This window comes from Tetrao urogallus, assembly GCF_951394365.1.
Source record: "Tetrao urogallus genome assembly, chromosome: 7".
NCBI lineage: Eukaryota > Metazoa > Chordata > Aves > Galliformes > Phasianidae > Tetrao > Tetrao urogallus.
The window spans coordinates 40,405,546-40,422,422 of NC_136820.1; positions in this window are offsets into that span (position 1 = coordinate 40,405,546).

The window sequence follows — 16,877 nt, forward strand, 5'->3', positions numbered from 1 at the left end:
CGCACACTGAAAACACTGAAACTAATTGATGTTCTATGTCTGTAGTAGATAATGCAAGAAGCATGCTAGTGCTCAAATTGTAGAAAACCAAATTCAGATTTAGACACTAAGAAAAACTTTCTTGAAAAACTGGTAGTTAACAACTGGAATAGATTGCCTGAGGAGTTTAAGGAGCCTGCTTCCTTGGAGACCTTTAAGAACAGGTGAGACAAACACTTGGCAGGAATGACGGATGTAAAGCCAATCTAGTCTTATGGCAGATTTAGACTAGATGATTTCTTAAATGGGCATGGACAAGATGGAATAGATACTGATTCAAATGGAATGAATGTTTCACAATAATTTTTCTCCTTTCCTGCTCAGTTATAATTCCCTGTTGCTCTACAATCAGCCTAAAATCCTCTACATTTAACCTTTGGATATATGTTCTATATTATATTTCTCTCCCTCAAATTCATTATTTAGAGGAACATTCTATGTCATATACCTCTCAAATGTAGCTATCTAAAAGTTAGTTGTCTATAATAATAATGCAGTCATTAATAATCTATTAGCTCTCCTATTTTTTTAGGTGTATCTCATAATCATTCTTTAAACATGCTTTGAAAAAGCACAGTCCTTAAAAATTATTACAGGTTGTGCAGTACTCCAAGATGGAGTTTGCTTTTTTGGAAAATCTGTATGCAAAAGTTCTCTAAACAAATGATGCTTAAGAAATGCCACATAAGGGAGACCTGGGTATTTATTTTCTGATTGGAAACAATATCTAAATTTGTTTCAGAATTGTGAATTCAAATGGTTTAAAATTCATAATTTCATTTGCAATATCTCCATATAATTGTGAATAAGCTGACAGATACAAGCTTTGTTTTAGTCTCCCTTCCGTAACCATCAGCAGTGAGCATTGCCTGCTGTGCAGCATTGGCTGATTTTTGGTAGGCCATAATATCAGAACTACACTGAAAGTTGCTCAGAAAATGAGAATTTAAATATCCTATCTAGATGTCTGGAAGGCAGTGTAAAATTTAAGCAAACTCTGAGTAATGCTGAGAAGCTTATGAAAGAAAGACACTTCTCTTTTCTGATGTTTTCTGGTGTTTTCTAATGCTGACGTTTTCTGATGTGAAAAAGAAATCCTTTTTTTTTTTTTTTTTTTTTTTTTCTTTTTTAATGAGCCCCAAGTATTTATTACAGAGCATTAGTACCATATTTTATGATTCGCTATAATCATAAAATGTATATTCAGTCACAGTTGTCCGTAGTTTTCCTTCAGTGGATTTTTCCATGCTTCCATTTTAAGATTAGAACAGAGGAAACAATGGGATAATTTGAAATAATTTATACATAGAGGATGTTAGATACTATCAGTAATTTATCTCCACCATTTCATGAGAGAGAAAGGCTCATAGTCTTCACCTACATCAACCTAAATTCATTTACAACAAAAAAAGAGCACTGTATAAATGTTCTAGGATGAAAGAATTACCTTCAGAGGAGAAGATACCATAAAAGAACATTTCAATAGCCTGGACAAGGATGTCCTTTCATCTGTGATCCATAGATTGTCAAGTATCATCCACAGGGACGGAAGGAGCTGTCTGATGTTAGTTTAAGACCACTTTCAATTATCTTTGAAAACTCAAATTAGTGGACAGTGAAGTGAGCTGAAAACTGCCTGAACTACCGGGCTTAGAGGGTAGTGACCAGTGACTTTACGTCCAACTAGAGGCCAGGCATTAATAGAATCACCCAAGAGTCAATACTGGGGCCAATATTGTTTAACATCTTCATTAATGACTTAGATGATGGAAATGAATGTACACTCCATATGTTTGCAGATGACACCAAAGTGAAAGACTGGCTGATACACCAGATGGCTGTACTGTTTTTCTGAGGAACATTGACAGGACTCGAATGAAGTTCAGGAAAGGTAAATACAAAAATCTTGCATGTGAGGAAAAGTAACTCTATGTACCAGGACAACTTATGGGCTAACTGGCTGGAAAAAAGAGATTCTCAGTAATAGACCTGGGGTTTCTGATAGACAACAGCACCTTTCTAAACATTTTTAAAAAACCTTCTCATTTAAGCATGGTCAAACCTTCAAACAAGTATCCCAGAGATGTTGTGGAGTTTCTACCCTTGGATATATTTTAAAACAAATTAGAAAAGGCTCTAGCAACCTGCTGTAGATGGCCTTTCTTTGAGCAGAGGATTGGAGAGGATGGCCTCCAGAGATCCTTTCCAACTCAAGCCATTTTCTGTGAAATCGTATGAAAATCTGATCAAGTAATTTAAGTTAGCATTGTAGTAGAGTGAAAGAGAACTGTAATCACCACCTTGACAACTAATAATTTTGGACAATACATGAATAGTCATACAATGGAGAGGCTCTTTTCATTTTTTTTCTTTTTTTTTCTACCTTATTCAAAGAATATGAAACAGAAATTTGAAGTACTCCTTTAAAACTAGGTAACTGTAAAGCAGGGAAAAGACTAAGCAGTAATGGTTTTTGTTAACAGGAAAGGACAAAATACTCCAGACTAACATTCCCTGGTAATAAACACAAAGATTATTTTTTCTGTTCAGACAAAACTTTTAAATACATTGCTTAGTGTTGAATTTCTGATCTTTAAACAGTTCAGGACAAAGTGTCCAAATTCACTTCTGCAACGCTATCCTTTTCAGAGACACTAGAGAATTGCCATGGTAACAGGAATAATCATAAATACAACATTAGCTCACAGATGTTTATAAGGGAACTGATACACAGTGGGTAATAGCGATTTCATCAAAAACAGAATTCATCATTGCTTGCACAAGGAAGTTGTGTAAGACTCACTGTCATTGATCACATAGGCTGACCCTTTCTTAGTGACAGACTCATCCCAGGTTTGTATTCTGTTGCTTCATATAATTAACTAGATGTGGGCAAACTTCATTCAATTATTTTCTTGAGAACTGTGAGCAGGAACACTACATGTGACTGCACACAGTATACTGTGACTCCATATGTAACATAGGGGTACAAGAATGTGTTTTCCTTCTGTGATAAGTAAGAAGAAAATCACATGTCTGGAACACTACATTTGGGGACTGAATAACAAAACTATAATGATCAATCAGACAAGTCTGACATGTGACTTTCCTACATAGAAAGGATAAAAGACTCATTTACTTCATAATTTCAGCATGGATCGGTCTGAGAAACAATGCAATTATCATTGCTTTTGAAATTAGACCATTTGTGCCGAACCTATTTTATCAAAATATTAATTCAGGAAATTTTGTGTGGCTTACTGTGAATGAACTAAGTGACTGTACTGATAAAAGTGTGATGCTGATCATTGCTCTACAAAGAAGGAAACAACAAAGCTAGGTATCATAGGCCAAATTCAAAATAGTTAATAATTAATTAATGTAACTATAAATATACTAATATAAACTTCAAAGAAGCTGGCAGGCTTTCTGTGTCTTGCATACAAAGATAAAGAGAAGATACTAATATCAATGAAAGTGCTAAAAGACAATTTAAAATATTCTATGGTATATAAAAAGTTATTCTGGAACATCTAATGGACCCTTCTTTCAGGCTCTGTGAATCTCCAGTATTTCTACTTGTTTTTCACCTGAGCACTGACAATATGATTAATTTTTCCCTTCATTTTACTGATGTCAGAAACTGCAGGTGTCTTACATGTTGGAGAAGGCTACTGATCATCCTTTCTAGGTCAGATTAAGACTGCTATGTGGTTGTCATATATTTATTTTTTTTTCATGTGGACACCACAATTTACATCAAGCTTCAGAAGTCTGGAGTGTTTTGAGGAAAAAAAAAATACATTACTTCAGCATATTTTTTGCAGTGCAGTTGGTCTTTAATAACTAGTTAGTTAGATAAAACATCGTTGAAGGAATGTTTTCAGGAAAAGTGAAGTCAAAGTTAGTAAGCTCCCTAATCTTTAAATAAGATATTCAGAAATATTTTAGTTGTCTATTGTACAGATAATAATATAATAGTAATTATTATATTATTTTCTTATTATATGCAAACATATAGTAATTTAGTACCCATTTTTAAAGCTGAGTGACAAAGGGGGGTGAATATTCATTTACAAATCAGTAGAACTATGTATACTTACAAACAAAAACCAACAGTATGTAAAGATAAAACTCAAAGTGAGTGTCATTACTGTCTTAACTCTGTCTCTGAGAGATACAAGGCAATTCAGTGAATGCTAGCTTCTGCAAACATAAAATTCATCTATTTGCTTAAGCAACTCTTTTTTCTTAATGAAGTTTTTTTCTCTTATCCTTCAGTGATCAAAATTATAGACAAATAAAACAAGATTTATGCTATGAGATTACCAGTGGTAAATAGTATTCTGTATTTTTTTACAGGAGATTTTTCTTTTTTCAAGGAGAATAGTATGCAATTGGTCACTATGTAAGCATGCCCCACAGGACTGAAGCCTTAGTTTGCTAATCATTTTTGTTCCTTTGTATCTTCTTGCTAGCATTTACAGCTAAACAAGCCGTACATTTAAGAAGTAGCACTTCTTTCTTTTTTAAAGCCATTTACACTTCACACTTTAAAAATTGTAAATAGCTTTATTTCCTGTTAATGGAGTAATTTATATAGTATCTACTATCTACATTGACAGCACTTTTTATCCACTAGCAAATGTGCAGCATTTACCGAATCAATTACTTGAGTTATGAAGAGGAGCACAAAGCCTCATTGCCACTCCATTCTTCTCAATAACAAAGGAGAAAACACATTAAAAACTAGCATTGATGGGTTGTTGTGAGATTCAGTCAATGAGCACTCCCAGAGTTGAAATTAAAAGGCAGTTAGGAGAAAATTGTTTTCTCTGGTCATCAGTCACAATGTGAAAGGCCTTTTTCACAATGATTAATTAAAAGCTGAAAAAAGACTGAGCTTTAATAAAGTGTCTGGATGGGTTTTTGGTAGCATCATGAGTTAATGGACAGTAGCTTGCCTTGACTAAGTGTTATTGCTCTACTCCATAATTTCATCTTGAAAACGGGCAAGGGAGTGAATCTTCCTCTTAGTAATTGAGTATTGATTTGAAAATAAATGGCACTGAAACTCCCACTGAACTGTCAGGATATATTCTGGACAGCACTGACAAGAAATGGCTTTTCGTAGGTGTGAAAGTTATGGATCAGCTTGATACTTAAATACATAGAGCTCCACTGCAATCTCTCTTCTGATTTATCAAGTTTAAGCTGGTCAATATATGACACTGTAGAGGAAATAACATTCATGTGCCAGAAGCAAGAATAGAGAAACATTACGGTTTCATTTTTGAAATGTTTCCTTCAATTTTTGAAGCTATTTAAAACAAAAACTGAAACAAACAACAACAAAAAAAAGCAGCACAACTTTTGTTGATGCCTCAAATACCTATTCCCATTTATAGACACCAAGTTTGGAACTATGTAAGTCCATTATTTTAAATGGACTTACAGTGAAATTAATTTATTTACTATGGCCATTTTATCTTACAGTAACTTGCTGGCATGCAGCAGCAGTAGTATGAACTGTGTGATCTGAGAGATCATAACACTGGCAGTCATCACCTTTCAAATTTTAAGTGCTATATCTGTTCTCTGCATTAAAAATAATATAACCTACACTATAGAAAGTCTTAAAACTTTCACTAGTGGTATTAAATCAACATTGAATGTAATGCTAAACTGCTACAATGAAAAGTTATAGAGAGAAAGCAAGATTCAGTGAGACCTTTTTAACCTTGTAAAAAAAATGCATAGTTTTAAAGTCACTTAAGTACCAAACTGCCAATGAAATTAATAGGTGTTAAGCACTTCAGGCACGAATCACAGGGATTCTACGCCCCTTCCTGTAAGCTTAAAACTATAGATGGCAGTACCTTTGTATTAGGCATGAGGTCACCAAAATGTATTAAAGATTTAGGCCTTAAGTTCCTCCAAAAACAAGGAAAAGAAGAGGCACCTATACTGCATGGGGAACAAGATAGATTAAGTGCAGAACTATATTTTTTAGAGCTTTCAGCTGAGTGGACTGTTTTCTTTCTTTAAAAAACAGAACAGAACAGAACAGAACAGAAGAAAAAAGGTATTTTATTGATTTTGTTGAAAACTTGCTGATACTTGTCATTATGTGAAGAATTTATATGAAACATTGTACAGCTGAAATGCATGTTAGCTACAGACAAGGTGGATAGCGTGGGTAGCAGTGTTCAAATTCCCAAGTAATTCAAGACCTCCTGACCCAACATAGTTCTACAAAAACAAGATTTAACATTCTTTTATGCACGCCAGAATGTTCAAATTGACAGCTGGATAAAAGGGTTAGGAAGCCAGGGGAGAATATATCTCCACAGGACATTGTTTATTAATCTCTCATTAAACACAAATGCTTATAGTTTATGGAATAAATCAAAACAGTCTAACAATATGGAACAAATTAAGTGTTCATGCCTGTTTTTTTTTTAATTGTTGATTGGGATTTGGTCTTATTTTTACTGATCTTAATTATATCAAGCTAATATATTTGGAAGATACTTGGCTAGAGCTGACACAAAAAAAGGCAATAAATACTGTGTTGATCTCTTCTGTCTATGACTGTTCCTATCCATCAAGCAATGAATCTACACTTCACCTGTCATCACTTTATTGTTAATTTAGAATCAGTCCCTCATACATCACTTTAGAAATTTCTGGCTTTGTATTGATTGAGAAAAAAATGAAGTTTATTATTTATACTCTTCATAAATTCTAGCCTGTTGTACATTTACCCCCACCAGACTCATAACCAAGCTGCCCAGGTGACAAAGTTAAATGATATGGAGTGCAATTCCTCCAATGAAGATGGCTTGAAGTTTCTTATGCAAGCCACTGAATTAATAGAAGAATTGTTACATTGATTTTACAATAAAATAAATTAACAATACTACTTACTTACAAATGCGTTCTGTAAATTATAAATTCTGTGATTATCAATTATCTTTTGAGAATATAAATTAGTTTGTCAAAGTTATGAGGATATTTTGTTTTGAAATATGTTGAGAAATTTTCCAGTGCATTTAACCAAATGTAGTGCTCTAAAACAACAAAAGAAAAATGCAAATTTTAATTAGAATCATGATGGCTTTTAACTATATTTTGCTTATCCATTGTATCTTGCAAAGAACTACAAAGTCAGAAAGAGAAAAGCAGAAATCATTGATTTAATTATATAAAGTAAGTATTTCAGGTCTTGTTTGAAAACTCTGGCTATACATCAGATTTAACCAAATCACTGATATTTGTTAGTCATGTAAAGTGCACTGGTGCTTCTCTCTTGTGTGAATTTGTCTTAAATGTACCTTCACTAGTCAGACAATTTCTTTTATTCTTATTTCACTTATTGCAAAGCATGACAGAGCAAAATTCAAGCCTAGATTTTAGGAAATATTTCTTAGATAAAAGCAATGGGTGTTAGTTGCTTCTTCTGAAAGAAGGCTGATGTAATTTGGTGTCTGAATATCATAGATAAGGCTTGTTGTCAGCAATTTGACCAATGACACATGAAATGCACAGCAAAATCTTATTTCCAAGGATTCAGCTGCTAGTTTGTCAGTAAGCTGTAGGAGGCATGAATTCAAACACAGGATTCCTGAGAAGAAAATTTGGAAAATGAGAATCTTGAAAACTCAGATGAACCCTATTAGCAGGCACTCCAACTTTATTATTATTATTATTATTATTATTATTATTATTATTACTATTATTATCATTATCAATAGATTCTTCATTGGATTTAGAACAGATAAAGTTGAAGACTGAAGTTGGATAAACCCAGGCCTCTCCTCTCCTCTTGCCCCTACTCTCCTTTTTCCTTTTTTCCAGGAGTGAGAGGACTGTTCTCTGACTTCAGTGTAGCAGACCATGAAGGATAGTGGTGCGGAAAACAGTAATAGGAGTCTGAAGGTTGGTAGAGAAGGAGAAAAATTGGAACATATAGTGGGAAAAGGTCAAAAAGGAATTCTTAGTTGTAAGAAAGGCATGTGTGGAAAGCTTACAACTACATTCAGCATCTCTGGACATCCACATTAGGAGACAGATCAATGAGTAAATCCTGATGACCCACAGAAGAGATACAAGTTGGAGAGAATGATTGTTGTCAGTTTCTAAAGTATACGGTAAGACATATCCAAAAGAGTTCATGCATAGTGACCAACCAAAGAAGAAGTCAGAAGATGCAGTGAAAACTAGCTATCTAGAGTTATGTGTCTTCTGTGTAACCACATGGAATTCAACCATGACAACAGGACACATATCCCAGTGACTGAATGCTGGATAGACATCCAGGACATATACGTGTCCAGGGTTGTGAAAGCCTTTGAGTGTGCAATTAAGTGCATTTAGTTTTCATTTTCCAGCAAGGTTCCACACTGAGACATTTTTGCTACTTTCCAGCATTGTTAGTCCCTACTGTAGCAGAAAATCCTACATGTCAAAGAAGTCACAAGCTAGATACCACTGCAGGATCAGCTGTTGAAAAAACAGCCAAAGGAGCAGCAGGAATCACACTCAGCACAAAAAACAGATGGTAGTGATTTTTTTCAGGGCTTCAAATTCTATACTATTATGCACCAGAATCTAGAACAGGAATGAACTCTTCTCTCAGGGATATAAGAAAACATTCTTTTTTTTTTCAAGATTCACAGCCCTGAGATCTTGTACATTCATATCTCACCTGTTCATGAATTCAAATCAATACCTCTGACTTATCAGAAATGTATCTTACACATAGAGCTACTGTTTTGTCATTTGTATGGAAGGAAGGGAAAGAAGACAGGACACTTTAAAGTTGCTAAACTGCTGTACTGTTATTGAAAAAAGGATTCAGAATACATTTGGAAAGAGAGCACACAAGAAAGATTGATCCTTTTACAGATCAAGGTACTGTTTTCCATCAGTGTTGAAATCATGTGCTTGTGTGAAGAACAGAGAAATATATTTTCCAGTATGTTCATATCAGAATGCAAAATGTCAAAAAGAGAAAAAATCTCCTTTATTTTTGACGCTGCTTTTATGTTGTTCTGCTTTTGTTTAAAAGGCTAAAAAAAATTCTTCTATTTCTTATAGAGACAGTTTCCTTGGACTTGCAGAAATAGAAAATATATACTTGTTTGGAAACATGGTTCCATGACTATAGCTACAGACTGAATCCTAGCTTGTGTGAGTGGATCTGTACTACTCATGTAAATTCTGCAATCTTAAACTGATTTCTGAAAGCTTAGATATTTTTGCATGACAATAGTGATCAAAATGCAAATGGATGAACAGTAGAGCAACCTTCAAAATCCCATGTCTAGAGATGATGAATTTTTGCCAGAATATCTGCCCAAATTCTTATTTATCATATGGGTGGCCAGATGCTTCAAAAGAAAACCTGCTGGTGGTATGAGTGTCTGGAATATCAAACCCTCCAGTGAGAAATACTTCTAATCCACAATGTTATGTATTCATTTAAGTTTTCTTCCTAAAAATTCCACTTCCATAAGACAGACTTAACCAAATGTCAGTAAAAAATTTTGCGTTCATATATCTTAAGTTTTCTAGAAGTATAAGACAGCAAAGAAGTTCAGTGCGTTTTAGTTCAGCACTAACTGAAAAATGATTGGAGTGCTACTTTTCTAGGAGTCACTGCATAACATTATACTGTTTCACCTACCAGTTTAGAGAAGCAAACTACTTTCTGATGTACTATGCAGCCTAAAGCCATCCCTTCTTCTAAGCATCTGAATATCACAGGTAGTAAGAGGAACTGCGCAGATAAATTAAAAAATAAAAATAAAAGTCTGCAAATTGTTTTTGGTACTAATCAGCTTCTTAATGAATGGCTGTCATACATAATTTTGCTTTAGCTCACAGTCAATGACAAAAGTTATTAGTATGTAAACAAACAAACAAACAAACAATAACAACAAAAACAAGAAATAAAATGCTCTGTTAAATATTCACCAGGAATATCAGTTAAAAAAAAAATTCACAGAGAAATGTCTTTATTTTTTCTTAATCCATTTCCACACTTAGAAAGCTCATGTTCAAGCAAATTGAATTATTATGTTCTTAGACTAAGTCTGATAATACAATTAAAAAAGAAAAAATCCTCTGGTATGTGAACCAATGCCTTTTGTAAATCTTCTCTCCTTTGCTTAAAACTATTTGTTTCAATATATATATTTTCATGTAAAGACAAATTGCTTTTACTATTGTTTTATGACTGCTTTTATGGAGCTTCTTTTTCTGAAAGACTGAATATTGACAGTAAAACTTTCAGGCTTTGTGACAGAAACATCCTGACTATATGCAATACACATTTTGTCAGTCATAAAAACCTCTGAATAAAACTTCAGCTAAATTTTTAAGCAGCATAGTTCTTGAAACCAGAGATGAATTAATGCACATATTTTGTGAAGCAGAAAAGAGTATCACTGCTTCATCAATACCACTCATACTAGTTATCATTTTGAAATTTTTTATGTTAGCAAATGACTAGAAACCCAAGGGTCAAGTTGCTTCCAAAGAGATGTCTAAGCAAAATGCAAGGATATCTGAACTGTTACTTTCTTAAAATTCTTCTTGATAATGTCACAAAAGGACAAAACAGTGTAATCTTATACACCATAGGAGAGACTGGACACCAGGGGAGGCCACAGGCAAGGAAGACCACCGTGTATTATGGTCATCCCCAAACCTCAAACTGGGCGTACCTGTTCCTCAGCCATGGCCTGATAAGATTTTTCCTCCCTTCTGTATTCACAAACATGAAGGGGTCACACAAGTACTGTATCTCTGGCAGCTGTGCAATTGGCTGTCAGGACCAGCCACCTCTCCCTGTTTATATCAGAATGAGGTCAGGGCAGGAAGCCCTCTCAATCCCTACACTAAACACAGAAGGCCTATTGTTCCAGCACTGGTTCTGGTCCTGATCCTGAAGCAAGCATAACTGGGCCAATTGTATGGTTGTGGACTATGCTCTTACAAAGGAATTAAAACCTCTGAAGTGTAAAGCCTATGTAGTAGAAGAATCATTGTCCTGCTCCCATCCCACTGTTAAGTAATATAGCATTAGAGTGTAAGGGCAATAGGATCCCTGTCACTGGAATAGGAAAAATTAAATCCAGACAAGGTAAATTAATACCTTTTGTTATAGAAGAGATTTTTTGAAACTCCTTTTAGAAGATGTTCTCCATACAATGGTTTCAGGAGATACAAATTTTCCATGTTCAAAATATCACTTACTGATGAAAAACCGAATATAAGCCAGCAAAGTGTGCCTGCAGCTTAGAAAACCAATCATAGAGTGAGCTGTATAAAAGGAAGTGTGGCCACTGAGTCAAGGGACGTGATTCTCCTCCTCTGTTCTGCTCTCATGATACCCCTCTGGAGCAATATATACATCTATGGGAACACCAGTATAAGGATATGGAGATTTTGGAGTGTGTCCAAAGGGGCACCAAAAAAGATGATCACAGGGCTGGATCACCCCTTCTATGAAGAAGAGCTTTCCATATTATGACAAAATCACTAAATCAACTGGTCTATTTTCCATTTCCTTTCCATTTCCTTTTATTACTATGAAGAAATCTAGTCATCTTGTTTCCCTGATGCTCTTTCCTATACTGTTGTTTTCAGAGGTAAGCAGAACTGTCATAACCATTGTCTGTTCCCAAGGATACCTAAAGGAAATGTTTGATATCTGCAGGACTCTGGTCACATTGTTTTGACCTCTGGCTTCCTGGTAAGACAAATGCATTGCATTTTCAGGCCTTGAGGAAATTTGGATTTTTTTTCCCTATAGTAAATGGCATTTTTCACATACAAACACAACATTTATTTCTATCAATTATACAGCTTCTTTTTGGCCTTAATTTTTACAAGGTGAGGTAGGATATTTTAAATATTAAATATTTCAAAGATACAATTGTGATGGTGTGTCAGCGGGATTTTAGTCTACTACTTTATTATTATTGTCACCTCCTAGCCAAACTCTAAGTCGACAACATGCTTCTTATTATGGACCATGAATATTAAGTCTTGAACTACAACCAACATTTTTTTTTTAACTGCAAAAAGGGAGACGTGACTTATAATCTCTGATAGCGATCCATGGGCCAGACCTCTACAGTAAGATTGATACAATTGAATTTTGCTGGAAAGTAGTAAGTTGAGGACAGTGCAAACATGAGGTAATTAAGTTAAATTGAGGTACCCCACCCTTTCCAAATTAAAAGAAAAAAAAAAAAAACAACTAGATTTTCTGTATAAGGAAAAAGGTAACAAAGCTGATTTCAAGAGTCTTTGCTTGAAAAATTGCATCAGCTGAGGTATTGTCCATGCCAGTTTTTCTCTCTGTCCTATTGGATCAAGCTTCAGTGTAAATAACTAAACAGAATTAAGGCATAGTGGACAGAGGACATAGTGGGCAAAGCCTCACTTCCAGGTCTGATGACTAAATTGAAGGAATAAATAATCTTTAGTTTTATTTAAAATGTCTAATCTTCTGCATTTTCTTCCCACTGCAGATCTATCCAGACTTTACAAAATGGAAGAAACCAGTAAAAAGATCACTGAAAAGAAAAAAGCAGCCTATGTTAAATCATCCTCTTTCCCTGTTCCAGAGATTTCGCACTGGAACTTAGGAAACAGACTAAATTAAGGTACAAGAACAAGTTATTTCATATTTAGTCATCTTTGAAGAAGTAATGACTTTGACGGGAGATATCATTTATTCTAATACTTCTTTCCCTCATGCATTTTATCCCCTGCAAGTCATTATTAATTTCAGTTTCCTCCTGTGTATGAAAATAAAACGTACCAAGTATATTTCAGTTAATAACACTGAATGACCAGTTTTGATAATATAAATAAGGTAGTAAGGAGTTTAGAGCTGAGTTCATTTTACTGCCTCTGATACTGCACAAATCTGATCATAATAGCACCCTTGGTCATGACAGATGATGAGGTGCATTTGATCTGTAAACATATTTATAATGGGAATATTAATTCTTGTATTTCTATAAACTACTGTAACTTTTTACATTCCTGTGCAAAAAATGTTACAGATTTTATGGTCTTGGAAGGTAACTATTCCTGAAAAGATTGAGCTAGTTTAAATGATGTACTGAGTGTTTAGAAGGTACTACTGGCTGTGTTTCCCTAATTCCTTTGCCAGGTGTAAAGGATGCTCTCAAGGGACATATTAGATGAGTATTTATCTGTTCGTTCATCCCTCTGCATAGATAACATGTCTTGAAAGAAATGACCAAGCCTCTTTTACTTTCATATCCATTAAGCAGTTTCTAATACAGAATTCTGCTCATTGGCAGATGCCCATATGATAATTCTTTAAATTGAGCAGGAATGTTCACCTCCTGAATCCATCCCTTAAAAAATAACTTTAGTGAGAAGTTTCTTAACAAATGCTCACAATCCAATTTTGCCTGTAATACTGAAGAAGGAAAAACAAATAAAAAACAAGTAAACAAACAAACTAAAAGATGTGTAATATTCTTTTAAAATTTTCATTTTGGGGATAAGTGTTATATAATTTGATACATGTAAGAAAATATATGCATATGTGTTTTGTCCTGAAATCAAAAAGACTTTGATTTGTGTAGCTGTTTTCCCAGAAGGTTAGCCTGGGCTCATGGTCCTTTCTACAGATTGATTCGTTTCTTTATGAGATGTTACCATATTTAGGAATACATAAGAACTTATGGGAATAGAAAGTACTGTGTCTACTAATTATATGTGGCATTTCTCAGCAGTAAAAAAGCAAATATGACAATGAAGAAAATATTTTCTTAAGTAGAACATAGAACACACACAAATTATTCCTCTATGTAAGATACGGAAATGACTGTGTAAAAATAGAACAATAAGCAGTATTTAATGTTTGACACTGGTAGGACAATAATATAGATTTCCTATACAAAAGCAAAGACAGTAACACTTAAAGCAAACTTGGTTCAAATAGTTACTGTTATTCTGTTTGTGTGCATATATTATACATGTTGATTGAAATCAAGTACCAATGGGAAAACAAAGTGCGTTATTGACTGATGAAGTTCAGTTTTCCAATCAACTGGATCATAGTTTTGTGTTACCCAAATTCTGTCTTTTCCAGATAAAAAGATTGCTTGCTATACTTTTTTGGGAATCTTCTTTAATATTCTTTTCACCCTGTTTTTGTTGATAACGATATTTCCTCTTATTATAATTGGTATTCTTAACAATGCAAAGAATTTTGCAAGAAACAAAATTCAAAATCATTAGTAGAACATGCTAAAAATTCTGAAACTTTCTGCAATTTCAATTTCAGCTTCTTCTTGTTTATATATATATATATATATATTTTTCTTACAGTTTCATTAGAAAAAATCCTTATATATTGGCCTCTACTTTAGAAAGGCCTTTGAAGTATATACATCTGAAAAATTATAGCACAGCAAACCAGATTGATTAACAATCAACAATAACAATCAATGTTGATTAACAATCAACAATCAACAATAGCTAATATCACCTTAATTGAGGAGATGCAAGCTAATCATCCAGCTGTATGCATCCAGCTCTAACACAGATCTGTCTGAAATGGCTTCTGCACTATATCTGATCGACAAAATTCTCTACTGAGTCCTATCAGTTTGCGGGGATCTGGACTCTATGCATTGTGATATCAGAAATATCAGACTTAAAATTATCAGTAGGAGAAAACATGGAGTATTTTTCAGGGTTTAGAGATTGCATTCGTACACTTACAAAATCATGACTTTTGATACAGTCAGACACATTGGAAAGAATATTTGCAGAATTACAATGGATATCTTTGATTAGTATTGTTCTCTGCAAATAATCTAGATTTGTAGAACTACTAAGAATCCACTAGTTTGAAAGCACACTCTTAAGATGCATAACTTGTTTAAGGCAAAACAACATAAGATATCAGTGTGACCTTCAAAACATATGAAGATTACTAGAGTGCAAAGGCATAGTCTAATGTATATTTTAAAAGAGAGATTAATTTATTATTTGTATGACTTCTTCTTCCTTATATTTTTTCCTTTTGATAACTTAGATAGTGCAGTGAAGTATCACATATTAAAGTTGTTTTGTAGCACTTGGCATACTGGAAGTGTCTATAATGGGTCTTAGAAGGATTTAAGAATTTTTAGATAACAGTGAAAAACAAGTCTGCATTAGCAGAGGTGAGCTGTTAGAAACTCTAAGGGCGTTTTCACTTTGTAATGTTTCCAATAATAGATTAATGTCTAAGTAGCAAGAAATTTAAAAAGGCATTACATATTTAATTTGCTGCTGTGGGCATGTATCTAATGAATTAAGGTACACAGGGTTGTCTCTACTTCAAGTATAACAAATTTGCTCTTCTACAAAGCCATTTTTTTTAGGTAAGGACACTAGAGATTTACATAGAAATGACTCTCACATAAGTTTTTTTCATAATCATGTAACACTGTGATACTGCATGTCCATAATCAGTAGGCTTCCAATTTGTACTTTAAGAAGACAAAGATTATAAGTTGCAAAAGCTTGTTTTGAGACAGTTTGCTTGTTTTTTTCAAGTCAAAGTTCTGTGCAAAGAATGTAACCTGAATAATGCAAAAATTCCTAAGTAACAGCAGTGTATTACAAGTGGTTTGAAAATCATATTTGTGACTGTCATTTAATTAGACAACTGAAAATTGTTCGTTTTTAGATTATGGGTAATATTATTATTAGGTTTATAATAAATATTATTACAGTTATATATATTTGGTTTATTATTATATTTACCATTAGTTTACAAATGAAAATTAATTAGCAAGATTCAACCTATGCAGCCAAGCCAATCCCACAAGTTTTAGCGGGGTGGCTTCATAAAAAGCAATCCTGCCTGAGCCCCCTTTTGGCATTAATATCCTGGGAAAAATTTGAACATTCTATTTTTCTACATGCTTTTGTTGTTCTTGCAGTAGGGAAAGAGTTCTATATCTCATCTGTCTAGATATGAAACTTGAAATGCATAGTTTGTAATTTATTTTCATTCATTCATATAAAGAAAAGTGCAACAGTGTTTACCATTGTGTAATACTTTTGAAAATGCTCAGTTCTGATCTTTCTTTCTTTCTGGTGATGCACCTTCTCATTACTTCAGTAGTAGAACATCTATAGGCACAACCATGTGTTTTTCAAATTGACTTGTACAAATAATAAGCACAAAATATGCTTGCTTAAATTAAGATTGCATCAGGACATGCGAGTTAGTATGTATTAGAAGTATTTACTTCAGAGTAAATAAAGTTGAAATTACAATGAATAAAACACAAATATTTACATTTTTACATAGCCTATGGACCAAGTTCTAAATAGTCCATAAAGTAGATGGCTATTGTGTATAGTATACAATTATATTTCTTAAGACTTTTTTTCCTTGTATCTGATAGACTCTGAAAAGAATACATAAATTGTAACATTTAATGCAGATAAAATGAACAGATCAATGCATATAGTAGTCTCAATACATTTAGAATATTTCAGTTTTACTCTGCTTAGTACATCCAAAGTATATTAACTTATAAGGTTTTGCCATAGTCTTGAAAAGACTAAAAGATTAAAGATTAAAAAATTAAAAATTGCCAGAAACTCATTACTTCTATAAAAATATAGCTGTTAATAATTTTGTGGAACCATCTCTAAAATATTTTGACAGATGAAAAATTTGTGCTTTGTGTATGTTCTACATTGTGTTGCAGCTCATTAAGTTATCTAAGGTTGCTTCTGTTCCTTATTAAAAAAATTGAATGGTTTTAACC